The sequence below is a fragment of the Asparagus officinalis genome, chromosome 7 (assembly GCF_001876935.1).
Source record: "Asparagus officinalis chromosome 7, Aspof.V1, whole genome shotgun sequence".
NCBI lineage: Eukaryota > Viridiplantae > Streptophyta > Magnoliopsida > Asparagales > Asparagaceae > Asparagus > Asparagus officinalis.
The window spans coordinates 70,230,954-70,250,718 of record NC_033800.1 but is presented as its reverse complement, the minus strand read 5'-3'; the positions used below and the strand labels follow the sequence as shown (position 1 = coordinate 70,250,718).

Below are 19,765 nucleotides of genomic sequence, written 5' to 3'. Positions count from 1 at the left end.
GTGTAGAGGGGGTTGAATAAAATTGCTATCATTTTTGTCTTTGAGCTGATTTTCAGGTCATTTTATCTCATACACTTCTTATACTTGTATTTATCTGTATTCTATCATCATAAATAAATATTAGTATCAAATAAGAGCTTGTTATTATTTAGACAAGAGATATTATACGGACTACGTACGTCCTAACAAAGAGTTGGGTACGTAAATGAGAAATCATACCTAAATAAATTTTTAACTAAATAATATCTTCACCTTGTCTATGATTTATTTTGACTTTTTTTCCTTCTACTTGTCACTGAATTTTTTATAAATAGTTATATATAATAATCATATTAACAATTTGACAATAGGTAGACTTTGATAAATAATACCCGCAACAACCCAGGGTTCTAGCTAATACTAGTATTGTTGAAGGGTAGCGTGCATATTATTTGTAGTGGGGTTGGTGGAGTCCAAACTTCATCATGCATGCACCACCACCAACCCACCTAATTTGGACACGTGTACTTCAATCGCTTCTCCTCACTTACCACTCAATTATATCCTTCATTTTAGTCTACTGTTTTAATAGTGAGAAGAAAATACACGGTAAGTCTAAAGATATTAATGTCGGTCCCATTCTCACAACTAAATGCTGTCGTAGTATCTAGCGGTATCACATAATATTACTCAATTGATTATTTTTTTTATTTGTATTTACTGCATGGACATTACTAGAATTAGAACAAAACATCACCATGCAAGCTATATGAAGATACCATTACGATAGAATTCTGAATCCGCGTTGTTGAGAAGAATTATGAAAATCCGTGATGTTGAGAAGAATCGCGAAAGTACCAAAAACAACCCCCCAACCCCAAAAAATAAAAATAAAAAATACAAGTAATCCTTAAGCAATGCAATCTACTCTTGTATTTTGTTATGTAATTAATTCTTTACGAGTCCTCATGATGATGTGTGAGGGAGTAGACCAAGACGAAGAAATTTATCCCAAAGTTTGAGATAGGCCTTACTGACCGACTCATTTATGGTCATATTTGACTGTCCAAGTAGCCTGTGAAGCTTCACAACAAGCTTCAAGCAATTTCATCATGTGAAAGTAGATTCGTAGAGTCTGAACCCCTGAAACTGGGCCCAAGTAACCCAAACAAAGAGCAAGGCTAGTCTTTACAAGTAAACCATGGTGAACCCTGAAGCTGGACCCAAAAAGCCGACCCAATCAAGTCTTTAGTAAACCTTGGTGAACCCTGAAGCAGCTGGACCCAACAACCGACCCAAACAAAGAGAAAGACCAGTCTTTGGTAAACCTTTGTCACCAACATCACCCACCAAAGATGACCCCGACGTACTCGTTTCACGTACGGGACCCACACAAATACAAATAGTTTTAGATATTTATGAGTTATCCTTCTTGACCCCATTTCGACACACCAACCCGGTGTTATGGGCTTTTCGTTACTTTAAAAAAAAAAAGAAAAAGCTTCAAAATGCGAGTATTTTACAAGACTTATTATAAAGAAATTTAATCCAAGGTGATACTATATATATAAACTGCATCTTTATGCAAAACAAAGTTTGTAAGGGTTTGTGAATGAATAAGTTCACTGTTTCTGAGAGCATACAAAAAGTTAGATTGTTAAACATATGTATGCACTAGTAGAAACGGTATAATAAAACATTAAGATTTATATACACGTATATAAAGAGCTTGGATATTTAAGACCTACTAGTAAGATAGTTACTCTAGATACATTTAACACAAACATCTGAATAAATAAATATAAATATTCTGAGGCAAAGAACCAAAACAAAAATAAAGTACCCACAAATAGTCTTCGTCAAACAAAAATTAGGCCCCTCGCTACCATCACCAACCCCTTCGATATGCTGACGTGTCCCGTCTCCTCTCTCCCACCAACCCCCTCCCTCCTCTCTTTTTTCACAACTAACAAAAAAAGCCCCGCGTCCTCTGCTCACGCGTCTCTCGTTGCTCCACACCTAGCCCTCCACGTGTCCCTCAATCCAACCCTCCGAACCCCCCACCCAAATCCAACGGCCCATCAGGGAGCCACCTCGACGAAGTGAAGAAGATGGTGAAGGACTACAGAGAGGGTCCTGTGAGGATTGAAGGGGCAACACTGAAGGTGGCTCACGTGGCGGCGGTGGCGGCCGGAGAGGCAACGGCGAGGGTGGAGCTTGATGAGTCAGCACGGGCCCGGGTGAAGGCGAGCAGTGATTGGGTGATGGAGAGCATGGGCAAGGGGACTGATAGCTACGGGGTGACCACTGGTTTTGGTGCCACTTCTCATCGGAGGACGAAGGAAGGGGGTGCTCTTCAGAAGGAGCTCATTAGGTGAGGGAGTTAATTTAATTTGATTATGTTTTATTGTCGGTAACTTGGTTTGTTAATTAGTTTTAATTTACATGGGTTGGATGTGGGCTTGGTTTTATGATTTGTTTGTTAGAGTGGTAAGTTTTAAGTACATTAATTAGGTGGAGCGAGGGCAATTAAATTCAAGATCTTAGATCATCCGCTCTCCAGTAGTGCACTGTTTATCTAAGGTTTTTCGTCCTAATTAAATTTTTAGAGTGTGAGAATATAACAATACGAGAACCCTTAGACCGACTTGTTATATGAAAGTTTTTTTTTTTGGTTCTGTCTAGTATATACGTAAAAGTACTAAACATGTATTTTAGAATAAGATTACAACTGATATGTTTTTTGCACTTTTGGCCAGTTTTATTTTTATTTTGGGTATTTTTTAGCCTAGTTCAAACAATTCTTCTCATTTTATAAAGATTTTTTTTTCACAAATCTCCATTCTAAAATATAGGGATTATATAGGAGTAATATCCAGATTTTAAACAGATTTTAAAATAAAGAAAAAAAATGTAAATTATATGATTTAATACAATATTATTATAGGAAAGAGAAGAAAATGAAATAAAGTTGCCATGTGATTGGTCAGCTTCATCCAATGTTATGATATATAAAATGCCACAAATATGCTCCACTAGTTGTTCCTACCTACTGCATGCGCCCAATAAGAGGTGGAAATTTATCAAAAATGCATTCCTAGCACACAAGATTGGCATAAAAAAGCAAGTCTCACAATGAGATTCTAACCATCATATCAAGTAAACCAAAGGTTTTAAACGCATAGATTATTGCTATAAATGGACTTTTTTACTATACATGCCTCGTCATTATTTGATAAGTTGTTGTCATTATTATTATTATTATATCTACCATTTTTTTCATCAACAACAAGATCTGATTTCAATTGGTACTTAAGCACCACATGATCCAAAAATTAAAAAGCCAAGAAATCTCAACACACATGCATGTTTATAATTGATGGTCAAGTTGATATATATAAGAGATCCAAGAATTTTTAATGACATCAAGGATAACGATTGGGGTCACATTAAGATGTGGCCATGTAAGGACGCATATGAGCTAATAAATGTAAGGGGACAAATTATGTGAGTACATGTGAATGGTCCATCCATCAACTTTGGAATCAGAGGTCAGCTGTATTTCTCATGTCACATTTATATTCCGTGCCGGCCTCATTATATCTAATTTTTACAAAATTTTGCTTCATTTCAATCCACTCATCTATGTTTTCCCCCTTACCACAATAACCACATTTGTTGGCCAACATTGATTTCGGTAGCATAACATGTCGTGCATGATTCAATTTATGACAAGGCCTTAAAAGTATTTAGGAATTAATTATTCTTTTCTATATGCGACATTAATAGATTAGATAGTGATAATTTGATAATTAATTTTTTTGATGGAAACCCCTTAGCATGGCTTATGTTTGTAGCTTCATTTTTTCGCAGATTAACTCTTTTGTTTAAATTGTTTACGACTCCCTCGATGAAATTTTGGCTGACATGGTCCTGTTTTGAGTTATGATTTTCACTTGGATTTCTGACACGGGTCCTACATTACGTGGCTGACGGAATATTCCTTTATGCAGATTCCTCAATGCTGGAATCTTCGGCTCCGGCCCGGAATCCGGCAACACATTGCCGGCTCCGGCAACAAGGGCGGCGATGCTGGTCCGGATAAACACCCTCCTCCAGGGCTACTCGGGCATCCGGTTCGAGATCCTCGAGGCGATAACTCGCCTCCTCAACAGCAACATCACTCCCGTCCTACCTCTCCGGGGAACCATCTCCTCGTCCGGCGATCTCGTTCCTCTCTCCTACATCGCCGGCATGCTCACTGGCCGCCCCAATTCAAAGGCCGTCGCCCCTGACGGGCGCACCGTCGATGCCACCGAAGCCTTCAAGCTCGCCGGAATTGACGGCGGATTCTTCGAATTGCAACCAAAAGAAGGTCTAGCTCTCGTCAACGGGACTGCGGTCGGGTCTGGTCTCGCTTCGACTGTCCTCTTCGATGCGAATGTGCTACTGGTCCTATCGGAGGTCCTCTCGGCGATGTTCTGCGAGGTTATGCAAGGGAAGCCGGAGTACACCGACCACTTGACTCACAAACTAAAACACCATCCAGGCCAGATCGAGGCCGCCGCGATCATGGAGCACATTCTCGACGGAAGTTCATACATGAAGATGGCGAAAAAGTTGCACGAACAAGACCCGTTACAGAAGCCGAAACAAGACCGTTACGCTCTTCGAACCTCGCCACAATGGCTCGGTCCTCTGACTGAAGTTATTCGAGCGGCAACGAAGTCGATCGAGCGGGAGATCAACTCGGTCAATGACAACCCACTGATCGACGTGTCGAGGAACAAGGCGCTGCATGGCGGGAACTTTCAGGGGACGCCAATCGCCGCCATAAAAGCTGATGTTCGCTCAGTTCTCAGAGCTCGTCAACGACTTCTACAACAACGGGCTCCCGTCGAACTTATCGGGCGGGCGAAACCCTAGCTTGGACTACGGGTTCAAGGGCGCTGAGATCGCCATGGCATCGTACTGTTCAGAGCTCCAATTCCTCGCAAATCCGGTGACGAACCATGTCGAGAGCGCCGAGCAACATAATCAGGATGTGAACTCGTTGGGATTGATCTCTTCACGGAAAACCGCAGAGGCTGTGCAGATACTGAAGCTCATGTCGTCGACGTTCTTGGTCGGGCTTTGTCAAGCCATCGATCTCCGACATTTGGAGGAGAACTTGAGGAGCACGGTGAAGAACACGGTGAGCCAAGTCGTAAAACGGATTCTAACAGTAGGAGTCAACGGGGAGCTCCACCCGTCAAGGTTCTGCGAGCTGGACCTAATCAAGGTGGTCGAGCGCGAGCCCGTCTTCGCCTACATCGACGACCCATGCAGCGCGACATATCCACTGATGCAGAAGCTGAGGCAGGTTTTGGTCGAGCACGCTCTTACCAACGGGGATAAAGAAAAGCAGGTAAACACCTCGATTTTCCACAGGATCGAGGAGTTTGAAGATGAGCTGAAAGCATTGCTGCCGAAGGAAGTCGAAGGGGTGAGGATGGCCTTCGAGAATGGGAGGTTGTCCATACCAAATAGGATCAAGGAGTGCCGGTCATATCCTTTGTATCGGCTCGTGAGGGAGGAGCTCGGGGCTGAGTATCTAACTGGAGAGAGGGTGAGGTCGCCGGGAGAGGAGTTCGACAAGGTGTTCAATGCGATTTGCGGCGGAAAATTGATCGACCCATTGCTTGAGTGTTTGTCGGAGTGGAACGGGGCTCCGATTCCTATCTGTTAGATTTGAATTTATTTGATCCGACTAAGATTTGTTGTTGTTGATGTCGTTGAGGTTTATGAGGGTGTAATGTTAGATAAGTATTTGATTCTTCTTTGCTCTCCAACTTGTTGAGCATTATGTTGATTGATGTAGTTGCAAAATGTAGGACATATGCTGGATTAGTATGAATGATTATGAAATTGTTCATCTTGATGAGTGAAGATCTCTTAATCCTCCAGTCTTATATTTCTTGGATATATACCTTTTAAATGCTGGAGTTAAGTTTGGAAATAATAATCCATTCTACCAAAATAGGACCCTCCACTTCACAAAATAAAGGAGTACGTATGAACTCAAAAAGTTTTGATCATCATGGTCACCACCTGAAGAATAAGGATTTGAATTTTAAGGTGCAAATCTTTTGTAAATTAAGTAGAATGAAAATCTTTTGAATTTTTAAGGTGCAAATCTTTTGTAAATCATGGTCACCACCATGTCTCACGTTAATGGCAGGTTGGGGGAGGGCATTTTTTGTGCATTAATTTTGGGATTAAGATTTGATATACAGAGGGGACCCGGGGAGGGGGGGGGGGTGGGGGCGTAGGGCTAACAGGTAGTATATAGCTTGAGATGAGCTGGGGTGATAGTTACGTTGGTATGATGTATAACTGTAAAGTTTGATGAGGCCATGTTTAGTCCATATTGAGATAGAGTTGATTACTAGAATTGGATTCTCGTATTTATAAAATATTAAATGCTAGAGAGGGCTCATGCTGTGTATGATCACAATGGTGTCATCGCTCTCATGTATCTCCATCATCTAGAGTACCGCCTCCATCTTTTGCTCCACCCTTTCCTTTTCCATGTCTACAAAGCTTTGGGGGTATCGCCTTCCCAAATCAATCCAAACTCCATCTCCAAGCTAATAGGACTCGTGGTAATCTACCACCGGGTTGGAGTCGACTTGGCCCTCTGCATGCTTGACCACATTCTCAGTGTTAAGGTGGGGAAGAAGGAAGGGCACATTACTTCCAGAACCAAGGCAGCTTGAAAGTTGTCTCAAATGCTCCCGAGTTGAATACAGACTAGAATGAGAAGTTCATGTGGGTCTTTGGAGCCGACTCCATCCTCTCTTGCTTGGCTTAGACAGATATCAAAAAGGATATCCTGAAATCAGGCTTCCTAATGGCCAAGGAGAAACAAGGCTCGAGAAGATTTGGGCCTATTTGGGTCTCATAGGATCGAAAATTTGGTTGACCCAACAGCTCTGTGGGCTACTGGCATCTCCAAGGTACCGCCAACTAAAGAGGACAATATCTAAGCAGCAGTCTTGTCTTTGCCAATAAAGGAGTTAGACGAGGCTTAGGTGGGGTCTTCAGTCATGCCCCAAAAATGACTAAGGTCCAAGTTGTCCCCAGCGGAGGCTGAGGAGGTGGCAACGAATGCTGTCGAGATCATAGCTTGGCTAGCTGAGTCGAGCGCTACTATTGCTTAGGACAAGTGGTCTAAGAAGAAGAGGAGGTAGCTACAGAAAGTAAGCGGCCATGATCCCTCCTAAAGTGCCAAGCTAACCCGAGCTAAGGAGGGGAGAGTAGCGGAGATGGTCACTCCTGCCCTGCTCAAGAAGCTAAAGGCAAAAAGCTCATCGCTCTTTCTCTAGACGTCCTTCTAACCGAGGTGGTCGAGGTCATCATGGTCATCGACGAGGAACTGCTGCTCATATTGAAGGGGGTGAGATGGGGGCACATGAGCCTGTTGAGGCTGAGGCTTGGGTCATGGAGGAGTCGGCCCATCGGCAAGGGGAAGGAGCCATCTGAGGAGTCAGCGGTGGCCAATGCGTCTCTTACTCCTGAGGGTTGCATAGGGTGAACCATCCCCCACCAAATAGATGAGCTCCAACGGACGTGTAGGGGTAGCTGAGGATGATGATGATGGGATCATCTAGGGAAGGCCCTCAGTATGAAAGAGAGCCATTGGAGGAGTTCAGATTCATTCTTAGATGGCATCTCGACAGAAGAGGGCTGGTCCTGGAATCTTAAATTTTTTAGTATCGGGCTTTGGAGTAGTTCTATCTCCCTCGAGATAATAAAATCCTCTCAGGTTTGCCTAACGTTGGCCTTCACTAGGCCCTCAAAGGTTGTGGGGGGCTCTAGTCGAGTAGGAGCTACTCTCCTGACTCGAGCACATGCGAGACCTCCATCTCAAATTCCAGGAGGTCTTGGAGGTTTAGAGGGCGGCTCAAGAAAGGCTAAGAAGAATGCTACTGCCAAGGAGGCTGAGTTAGTGGCCTTGAGGTGGAACGACAAAAAGTGGCGCCAAGAAGTGGAGTTACGGGAGGAGATGCTCAAGGGCCTCAAGGCACATAGCAAAAAAAAAAGTTAACAATGATCTAAAAACTCAATGAGGACATCGGTAATCTCGAGGATGAGATTCATGAGTAGGATGACTGGATGAAGTACTTAGAGGAAGAGATCATGGTCAAAAGACGAGAGAGCGAGGTTGCTTTCGAGTTGGCTCTGCTAGCTTGCCAAAATGCAAAGAACCTCTAGGATCAACTGAAGGAGGAGGTGGAGGCCTATAAGAATTTGAGGAAGGAGGCGGCCCGAGTGGTATTAGAGGCTGAGAGACAACAAGAGTTGTCTGTCGCTGAAGTGCAGGTGCTGCAGAGTCACCTTAGTCATCTTGAATCTAAGGCTTACAAAGTGGAAGTTGTAGAGAAATACTATAGCAGCACTCTTGGAAGGGTGGAGGCGGTTCTTGCTTTCAAAGTTGGCTTCGATTTCCTCCTGGCGCAGATCCCTCATAAGCTCAAACTCGATTCTGACCACTTCCACTACCCCTCTCACATTGACAATTTCCTTGACGCCATTCAGTAGATAAAGAGGAAGGGATGTGGGTTGGTATTGGATGTTGACAACGGCGATGAAGAAGGTGATGTGTTAGGAGCGGGCTTCACTCGAGATAGATAGGTTAACCAGCCTAGGGATGACCAAGATGAAGAGGTTGGGTGTGAGCCCTAGTCGACTCCTCAGACGACTCTTGCTACCACTGCTCCTCCACGTCTGACTTCAGCTTCTGGGTCCAGTGCTTCACTTCCTCTAAGTCCCACTCTTGCTCTGAGTTGGGCCCCTTAAGATCTCTATGTATCTTTTTTGTTGTTTTTTGACATCTTTTTGATGTAAACTGTTGTAAATAGCTTGATTTATGAATAAAATGATATACTTTTGTCTAATCGGTCAGTATCTTTCTTGCTTGTTTTTTTATGTTCATCTGCAATTAACCTTGTTTTGAGAGTTATAATTGAGATGAGTCGGCTTCATGCCTTGGTTTTATTCGAGAGGATACTAAGGTCTTATAAGTTAAAGTCGATTGCATCAATGGCGTGCCTTGGTTTTACTCCGAATAGGTGGCAAGGTCTTTTGAGTTGAAGTTGACCGTGTCAGTGATGTTCCTTGGTTTTATCCCCAATATATACTAAGGTTTTTTGAGTCAAAGTCAACTTTGGTGATAGCATGCCTTGGTTTTATTCCGAATGGGTACCAAAGTCTTTCAAGTTAGAGTCACCATATCGGTGACGTGTCTTAGTTTTAATCCGAATGGGTACCAAGGACTTTTGAGTTGGAGTCGACTGCGTTAGGGAAGATTCAATTTCATACCTTGGGTTTGCTCGAAATGGCACTAAGGTCACGTGCATTGGGCTTATTCATGAGAATGATGCCAAGGGCTTAGATTCAATGGAATGCCTTGGTTTTACTCCAAAAGGATACAAATGTCTTTAGAGTCGGAGTCAATCGAGTTAGGGAAGACTCGGTTTCATGCCTTGGGTCTACTTGAAATGACACCAGGGTCTTTAGGTACATACCTTGGGCTTATTTATGAGAATAATGCTAATGACTTAGAATTGATGGCGTGCCTTGGTTTTACTCTGAAAGGATACCAAGGTCTTTCGAATTATAATCAAACGCATTAGGGAAGACTCAGCTTCATGCCTTGGGTTTACTCGAAATGACACTAAGGTCTTTGGGTACGTGCCTTAGGCTTATTTATGAGAATGATGCCAAGGTATTGGAGTCGATGGCATGCCTTGGTTTTACTCCAGAAGGACACCAAGTTCTTTTGAGTTGGAGTCAACCGCGTTAGGAAAGACTTAGCTTCATGCCTTGGGTTTACTCAAAAGGACACCAAGGTATTTAGGTACGTGCCTTGGGATTATTCATAAGATGGATGCCAAGGTCTTAGAGTCAATGGCATGCCTTGGTTTTACTCTAAAAAGATACTAAGGCCTTTTGAGTTGGAGTCGACCGCGTTAGGGAAGACTCAAATTCATGCCTTGGTTTACTTGAAATGACACCAAGGTCTTAGGATAAGTGACTTGGGCTTATTCATGAGAATGATACCAAGGGCTTGGAGTTGATATCATGCATTGATTTTACTCTGAAAGGATGCCAACGTCTTTCGAGTTGGATTCGATCGCATTAGGGAAGACTCGGCTTCATGCCTTGAGTTTACACGAAATAACACTAAGGTCTTTAGGTATGTTCCTTGAACTTATTCATGAGAACGATGTGAAAGGCTTATAGTTGATGGCGTGCCTTGGTTTTACTCCGAAAGGATATCAAGGTCATTTGAGTTAGAGTCAACCGTGTTGGGGGCGACTCAACCCCTTGCCTTAGGTTTACTCGAAATGACACCAATGTCTTAAGGTACGTACATTAGGCTTATTCATGAGAATGACCTAAAGGTATTTGGTCTCTATTATCGAGTTGATGAAGATCGAGTGGTGAAGACTGCATATGATTGAGTACATGGCACAAAAATATCTCTTATTTATGAAAGTATCTTAATTTGACTATATTTTGGGAGGTATCCTCCAAAATGTTTTGTACTTTATGACAAACCTGCTGTCTTAGCCTTACTTTTCATTCCACCTTGGGTGGAATTCCTTGACTATCGTAGCATTCAAAAAGCAATGGCATATTCTATTTTTGAGGTCTGGATACAGGGGATCGTCCACTTCTTCAAGAAGAGATTAAAAGGCCCCACAGCGAGTGCCAAACTGTTGATGTCAGTTATCTAACGTGAGTTTATGTGTGATTTATTAAGGGTGTTAGGGTCCTCAATCTCCTTCAGATGGCTGGTTCTTGGACCGAGAGTCATGTCTTGGACATAAAGATGCGTAAGAGGCCAAAGTTAGGATCTCTAGTGGTTCCTCCGATGATCAAGTTGAAATTACCCTAGAGTGGGGGGAGGGTGAATAGGGTAATCAAACAATTAATGTGCAATTAATTAAATTCAATGCAACTCAAGACACAATATAATAATATGGCAATAAATGTGTGTGTGTGTGTGTGTGTGTGTGTGTGTGTGTGAGAGAGAGAGAGAGAGAGAGAGAGAGAGAGAGAGAGAGAGAGATAGTTAGCCAAATGAGATGCCGATATGTTCACGAGGTTCGGTCCTCTTGACCTACATCCCGACCACCTCTCCCGATGGTAATTCACAACACAACCCAGTTTAGAAGTCAGAACTTCTTCACAATGATCTCCTCGAGATCTAACTCGCTACACAGTGATCTCCTCGAGATCAAGCTCACCACAAAATACAAAATAAATAAAGGATCTCTCTTACAACAATCCTATAGCAAGGATAAAGAGAGAAACAATTGAAGCTCAGAGATTTGTTGGTTATGAAAGTGAAAACCGAAAACAATCGAAACAATTAAGAACTTGAATAAGAATGAAAGTGTAGGCTTAGAAGTTTTCAAGAAACAAAAACACTTGTTTTTCTTTGCTTGCTTAGTTACTGAACAAATGAGGGCTATGAGATATATATATAGGAGTTCAAAATAATAGCCTAAATCCAAAACAAATAAGCAAATACCGTAAAATCAGCAAAACTGGAAATAGCCGTTACAGTGCCATCGGTCGACTGATATACTGATCAGTCGACTGATGAGCTGACCGTTGGCTGATTCTGGAAAACTATCGGTTGACTGGTGCAAACTATCGGTCGATTGAAAACACTATCAGTCGATTGATGAAGGTCGGTCGACTGAGCAGAAACTTTTTAGCAATTGTAGAGCAGTTTATCAGTCGACTAATGCATAATGTCGGTCGACTGAAAAACATGCACAACCCAGTTTTGAACAGTAAATCTGATTTTCAAAGGTATTTTAAAAATAGTAAATAAATTTTAAAAATTGTGAAACTTGGGAAAATAATTATTTTGATGAAAATAAATATGTTAGAAAAAGAATTTCTTAAATATTATTTTATGAAAACTTATTATTTTACAAAACGGTCAAAAATACGATTTTAGAAGTGTGTGTATTTGATCCCCAAATACTTCAAATTAATCTACTTCATTTTTTGCCTACATTATGATCTAGAGAGAAAATAAAAATGCAAATACCGCTCACAAATATATACAAATCTTGAGACTCGATATTTGCTAATATGTTGATGAAGCTCTTCTTATATATATCATTCTTGAAAGCTCTTCATCAACTTGTCTCCACCTCCATGAATATGATTATTGAAGCTTAAATCCATCCATCCTCCTATAGATGACACTATATTGCTTGATAAAATACATCCTGTACAATATCACTTGACAAGCAATTAGCACCAATAATGAGGTTTGTAAATCATCATCAAAACACGAGACCTAACACAACTTAGTATAGAGTTTGAGTGGGAAAGAAGGAGAGTCTAAGCGTTTAAGAATTTTATTAATTAGGCAGAAGTTGCTTACTTTAGGTAATAGATAGCAATTTTCTTTTATAGCAGATCTGAGAGGTAGATATGTAACTTCGGCTGAGTCAATCTGGTAACTCAATCGTCATCTGCTTTATAGGTATCTGTTCCTGAGGGGGATGAGTCACCCCGGCATTTAATGTGAGGGTGACACATCGCCTTTTGACTCGTCTCGCTGGAGGTCGACACGTATTGCCTTTTTAGTCAGCCTCGAAGGTTGTTGAACTGGAAGGGTTAAGTGCTTAAGGGGAGTGGAGTTGACTTAAATGGTAGGCCGAGTGAGAACGCCTCTCATCTCTGTCTTGCGAGTATGCCGATAAGTACTGCCTTTTTAGTCAGCCTCGAAAGTTGTCACCCAGAAGGAGTATTGAAGCTACTCAAGTCGTCCCTTCAAAGGTATAGCAGATTAGGTATCTGGTTAAAATGGGACATGTGTTGACACTTACGTTATTTGTAAGATATAACACCTTTATTTTGTTTTTTCGGTTATATATCTTGTATCCTATGCTTGTTTGGATTGAGAAAATGAAAATGTTTCTGACAATTAAGTCTTAAAGTCTTAGATTGGATACCATTGGTTTACAAAAATAATATAGGAATATAGTCAATCATAAGGTAGATGAGTTGAGCCGCGTTGACCTCAACAAAGGCATATCTTTTGTAAAAAACAGTGTCGCATCTAAGATGCAAGTGTAGAGGCGGTTGAGTAGAATTGCTATCATTTTTGTCTTTGAGCTGATTTTCAGGTTATTTTATCTCACACACTTCTTATATTTGTATTTATTTGTACTATATCATCATAAATAAATATTAGTATCAAATGAGAGCTTGTTATTATTTAGACAAGAGATATTATACGGACTACGTCCTAACAAAGAGTTGGGTACGTAAATGGGGAATCATATCTGGCCTGAATAAATTTTTAAATAAATAATATCTTCACCTTGTCTATGATTTATTTTGACTTTTTTGCTTCTAATTGTCAATGAAATTTTTATAAATAGTTATATATAAAAATCATATTAATAATTTGACAATAGATACACTTTGATAAATAATACCCGCAACAACCACGGGTCTAATACTAGTATTGTTGAAGGGTAGCGTGCATATTATTTGTAGTGGGGTTGGTGGAGTCCAAACTTCATCATGCATGCACCATCACCAACCCACCAAATTTGGACACGTGTACTTCAATCGCTTCTCCTCACTTACCACTCAATTATATCCTTCATTTTAGTCTACTGTTTTAATGGTGAGAAGAAAATACACGGTAAGTCTAAAGATATTAATGTCGGTCCCATTCTCACAACTCATAAATGCCGTCGTAGTATCTAGTGGTATCACATAATATTACTCAATTGTTTATTTTTTATTTGTATTTACTGCATGGACATTACTAAGTTATATGAAGATACCATTAAGATAGAATTCTGAATCAGCGTTGTTGAGAAGAAGTATGACAATCCGTGATGTTGAGAAGAATCGTGAAAGTACCAAAAACAACCCCCCACCCCAAAAAAATAAAATAAAAAAAATACAAGTAATCCTTATGCAATGCAATCTACTCTTGTATTTTGTTATGTAATTAATTAATTCTTTATGAGTCCTCATGATGTGTGAGGGAGTAGACCAAGACGAAGAAATTTATCCCAAAGTTTGAGATAGGCCTTACTGACCGACTCATTTATGGTCATATTTGACTGTCCAAGTAGCCTGTGAAGCTTCACAACAAGCTTCAAGCAATTTCATCATGTGAAAGTAGATTCGTAGAGTCTGAACCCTGAAACTGGACCCAAGTAACCCAAACAAAGAGCAAGGCTAGTCTTTAGTGAACCATGGTGAACCCTGAAGCTGGACCCAAAAACCGACCCAAACAAAGAGAAAGACTAGTCTTTGGTAAACCCTTGTCACCAACATCACCCACCAAAGGTGACCCCGACGTACTCGTTTCACGGGACCCACACAAATACAAATAGTTTTAGATATTTAGACTTATCCTTCTTCACCCCATTTCGACACACCAACCCAGTATTATGGTCTTCTCGTTACTTTATAACAAAAAAGCTTCAAAATGTGAGTATTTTACAAGACTTATTATAAAGAAATTTAATCCAAGGTGATACTATATGTTGGAAAAATTATAAAAACAAAGGTTATAGCATGTAATTAAATTAAATCCGAATAAAAATAAATAATTAAATCTGTCCTGATTGGGAGCAGTCGTGTAATCACTGTCCTAGAAGATTGAGGACCCGCCTAACGTTCTGACGCAGATGCTCCCCTCTTTCCTAGCGGTAAAAACCCCCGGAATCGTCCGGCCTCTGTACTCGGAAGAGAGTATAGAGCTTCTGCTCAGATGAAGAAAGTTGCCCAAAAATAAAACCAATACTATGAAGAAACAATATGAAGAGGAGAGAAGAGACTTGTTGTTTTCCTTATCAAAACCGAGCTCAACATACGACTATATATATTGTGTTGGAAAGAGACGTTACAAAACCCGCAATTAATACGGCAACGTTCGTCATAAATTTTGTAACGTTTCTCATAATTATATAGCCGTTACACATATTTTTAATTGCTAATTAAAACATGTTTTAATTACAAAATTTTATTAGTATTCATGAAGGCAAAATTGTCTTTTCTTAACAAAATATCAACCCCCCCCCCCCCCCCCCAAGGCAATATTGATTGAAAACTCAAAACTAAAACAAATATAGGTTGGGCAACCTTTCGTATCATGAATTCGGGAGAAGTAGCTTTCGGCTTTGAACATTTTCTTAGTGAGTTTATCGTCACCTGAGGGACATAATGGACTAGGCCTTGAATTAGGCCCCTTGAACCAGGTATTGATAAAAACACACACAATATGCCTTTATCTATTGAGCAAAGCGGGTTGAGCGTTAAAGGCCATGCTCACAATAACCGACTCATGAGAGTTTCTAGAGGTTAGCCCAGCCCCCCAACCGCGGCCATCACAGTTTCTCTCACGTAGGTAAGTCTTCAAAGGCTACTACAGCTGTTTATTTAATACCCCCATAATACACACGTTGGACTTATTAAGAGTAAAACTTAGCCTAACCAGCTGTATCATAAGAGCATCATTACCATAGAGAAGGGGTAGTAGCTGATTCTACATAATGATATATAAATATATCTAGGTCGATGCTCCACACGAGTGTCACTAGTCCAGCTTGTTTCTACCACATTGAACCAATATTGAAACTACGTCTCTAAATAATGGTTGGATTGCCGCTGTCAGTGACCTCATCTATGGGCTTAACCCCGTCTCCCTCGATGAATCCAGAACCATACTTCTAGATAATCCCTTAGTCAAAGGGTCAACAAGATTTTTTTTAGACTTTACAAAGTCTAGAATCATAACTTTGCCTAGTAGGCGTTGTATGTATTTATCAAGTTATTTTATAATTAGTCCTTTATTTGACATTAGGTCCCCTTCTTGTTTAAGTCATTTTTCAAATCAATCTTTCCAGGAAAGAGTACAGGAAGCAAGAGGGATTGGTTTGAAACAACTTATAAGGATAAAGGGACCTAATAGAAATCTTAATTATTTGATGGACTAATTTCAATATAACTTCAGTGATTTTGAACTTTTATTTATCATATAGATAGAAGATAGAAGATATACCACTTGATTTAATTTTTTAGGACATTGATTCATTACATCTCCTGTAACTAGGCATATTAGTTGATAGAACATATTTATATCAACTCTAATCATTTCCTGAAATATCAAGAGAAAGCATTATACATGTAGTCAAATAAAGAGCTATAAAATAATTCTTTTAGTCACTATCAAAACATGTTAGCAAAGTTATTGATGTCTATTATCAATAAACAATGGATTATAATAATTAGACATTTTCATTTTATATGTCTAAACAAATTTGATATGTGCTTATGTCAAGTAGAAATTATAATGATCAAATATTATCAAGGAAGGAATAGAAAACAAAAGCACAAAGGTTTTGTCATTACTTCCGGGTTCTTTGGGAACATAATATGTTGTACATTTAAAGAACTAAATCCTAACATTTCTAATAGAACTTTTTGTGCTAAAAAGATAGACGAATCAATTTAGCAACAAGAAAATTAAACAGCATTTTGGAATGCAACATGTAAGCATAAAAGGTCATGGTCTATGAGCATAAAAAGATCGTATTCTATGTCTGAAAATATAACTACATATATAGGGTTTGTGTATATTAGAAATTGCCCCATAAAGTGGAACTAAAAAACTTTAGTTATATCTTCACATGCATGCATATGCACATATAAGAATGACATTACTAATAGATACATGCAAAGCATTAAAGAGAACCTTATAATAGGATTTCATATCTTGAAATATATATGCATAATTTTTTTTCTATTATAAGAGGTTGCAAATTGGTTGCCTTCAAAGGGACCATCCAAATTTAAATTGGTTGCCTACAAAAGAGACCTTCCAAATTTAAATTGGTTGTGTACAAAGGAGACCATTCAAATTTACATGGCTATTTTCTAGTACCACCTCTTAAACATATCATTTTGATATTTTAATATATATATATATTACACATGTGCTTTAAAATTTTACAAGTGCATTCTTGCATAAAACTTGTAATTAATCATGTAACAAATGCAAGGGGTCTAATATGACATATGAATATCCATCATAATGCAATAAAAGATATAATCTTTACATTTGAAGATTTAAACTATAATTCACCATATAAAATAGAATTAAAAGATGCATTGCTTGCAAGATGATATTTGAGATCTAGCTGTCCATGTTTTCCTATAACTGAAGTTATATTATATGAAGATCTTTCCAGGTAACTGATTGTTTCTTTCAGTTATTCATACATTCGAAAGCTAAACAATGCCTTATAATCAATTAATGCATGTAAGAATAGCACTGTGGCTGTCAGAAGTATTACAATGCAAGGCTTGCTGGTTATTTGTCATGCTCATTATGAGTTCCAGCATACCACATGAAAAACCTTGACAATGATAATAATACACTTGTATCAGATACATAATCATGACATGGTGGTGTTAGACCCTAGAAGGGGGTTGATTAGGGTCTTATGCTAATCTAATCCGATTTTATGCCAATTAAAACTAATTAACAAATATATTCTTGCAAGATAGATATACAAAGAGTTATGTGCAAGAATATGCAATATACACAATGTGATATATCCTAGCAAAGAGGTATACTATATGATATATGCAAGGATATGCAAACACAAGGGTAACATAAACAAATGATATAGTGGATGAAATAAACAATGAGAGCAAGGCTATAAAGATGAACAAATATAAGTGTGCTAAGCCAAACTCAAACAAGCAATATGATCACGGAGTTCGGACCTTCCGTCCTACGTCTCCGTTCCCCACTCCCGGGGAGAAAACTACTATCACAATCCGATTTGGAAGCCGAAACATCTACACACTCGGTTTACAAGCTTACCGAAAACTCTCACACAACAAACACTATGCAATCACACTCTACACCCTCACAAGTGTTGGACCTAGCCGTGTCTCCCTCAAGTGCTCGGTTACAACCTCTCCCTAGGTTCGTCAACCGACGCCACTCCTCTTGGGACGATCCCCGACTCTCACCACATACTCCTCTCGGTGTACAAGTGTATTACAAAGTATATCCTCACAATTAGGCTTAATATAATAAATGTTTGTTCTCTACTATGGATGAGAACACAATGAAAGCTCACACTCAATTGTTATAATTCTCACCAACCCAAATATACTATGTATGAAAATACAATAAGCTCAATATGGGTGTGTGTAACAATGAGATAATATAATCAAATCTAAACTCAATATAAAAACTAGCTTTAAAGAAAGATAATCAAATAACTAAGCAAATGTAAAGCTAGATAAGAGTTTAGAAAACTTCTCAATAGATCAAGAGGTGGAGGGAGAATAGTTGGAAGCTCAAACTTCAATAGATGATCTCCTCAAGCTCTTGTGGAATTTTCTTCACAAACAAACTCTTGAAACAAACTTAAAAACCCTTCAACAAACTTGTAAAACTCTTTTTAAAACTCTCTTAAACATCCATAAGAAACAATGAAAGTTGAGGGCTTTTTATAGCCTCTTAAACCGCACAAACCCCAAAAACCGAAAATATCAAAAACTAGCCGTTACTAGCCGTTATAGGCTGAAAGACCAAAATACCCAAAATCCAGCCATTCTGGAAATTTGCGTATCTGACTTTGTAAAATCAATTAAAAATAGTAAATAAGCTCCAAAAAATATAAATTTTGAGGGAATGTTCTATACATGTAGAATAACATGTCAGAGAAAGAATTTATGAAAAATCTTTTCCCCGTTGAGATAAATAAATGTTTGAACACAAAAATACAGTTTCTGAAAATCTGCTGTGATACACGATTTTGTAAAATCAATTAGGCACAGTAAATCAACTCCAAAAATAGTAAAATTTTGAGGAAAGTTTGTAAACATGTAGATAAACATGTCAAAGAAAGAATTTCTTGAATATCACTTTCCATTTATAAAAACTCATCTGTTTTGTAAAACATGCACGAACATGTGCACGAACGAAAACGTGAATTTGTAAATTCCTTTAAACATAACAAATCAATTCCAAACTTGATGAAACTTTGAGAAATGTTTGCAAATGATATTTTGAACATGTTACAAAAAGAATTTTCCAATTTGCATTTCCCAATTGTGAAATCTCATTATTTTGCAAGTGTGTCCAAAGCATGAAAACTCAAAACCATGCATGTATATATATAACTATATATATACATAGAAACCAAATACGTGTGTGTATATGATATTGAGCTTAAGGTACTTAACACACATAATATAAAATCTAAATTAGATTACCCAAGCTTGATTTTGATCTTCATTGTAGCTCAACTTGGTACACATGCGGATGAAGCTTGAACTTGATCTTTAACTTTGAATTGCAAGGCTTCAACCCGACATTCCACCAACCTCCATTTGATATGATCGTTATGGCGTAATCCATCCATCCTCCAACTCGTTGTTTGCCTAGAATAAATACGAAAACACAAACACTAGACAAACAACATTAGTGGTAAATTATTTGTTAAACATCATCAAAACAAGAAGGCCAACAACATCACCCTCCACCTGCTGTGATATCCAAACGACCTGATCAACACTCTCCACCTACCGAGAGTCAAAAGTGACATACCTGCTCAGAACAAAATCAGAAGCTCCCAAACGATAATCAACTGAGCCTCCGAACCCCAAACTCGCAATCGGATCTAATCTCACATCCACGATGTGACCAAATGCTGGG

At 39.2% G+C, this 19,765-nt stretch overlaps 1 pseudogene; it reads left to right on the top strand.

The window, feature by feature from the left end:
• On the top strand, positions 2,066–5,907 carry LOC109848012 (annotated as a pseudogene).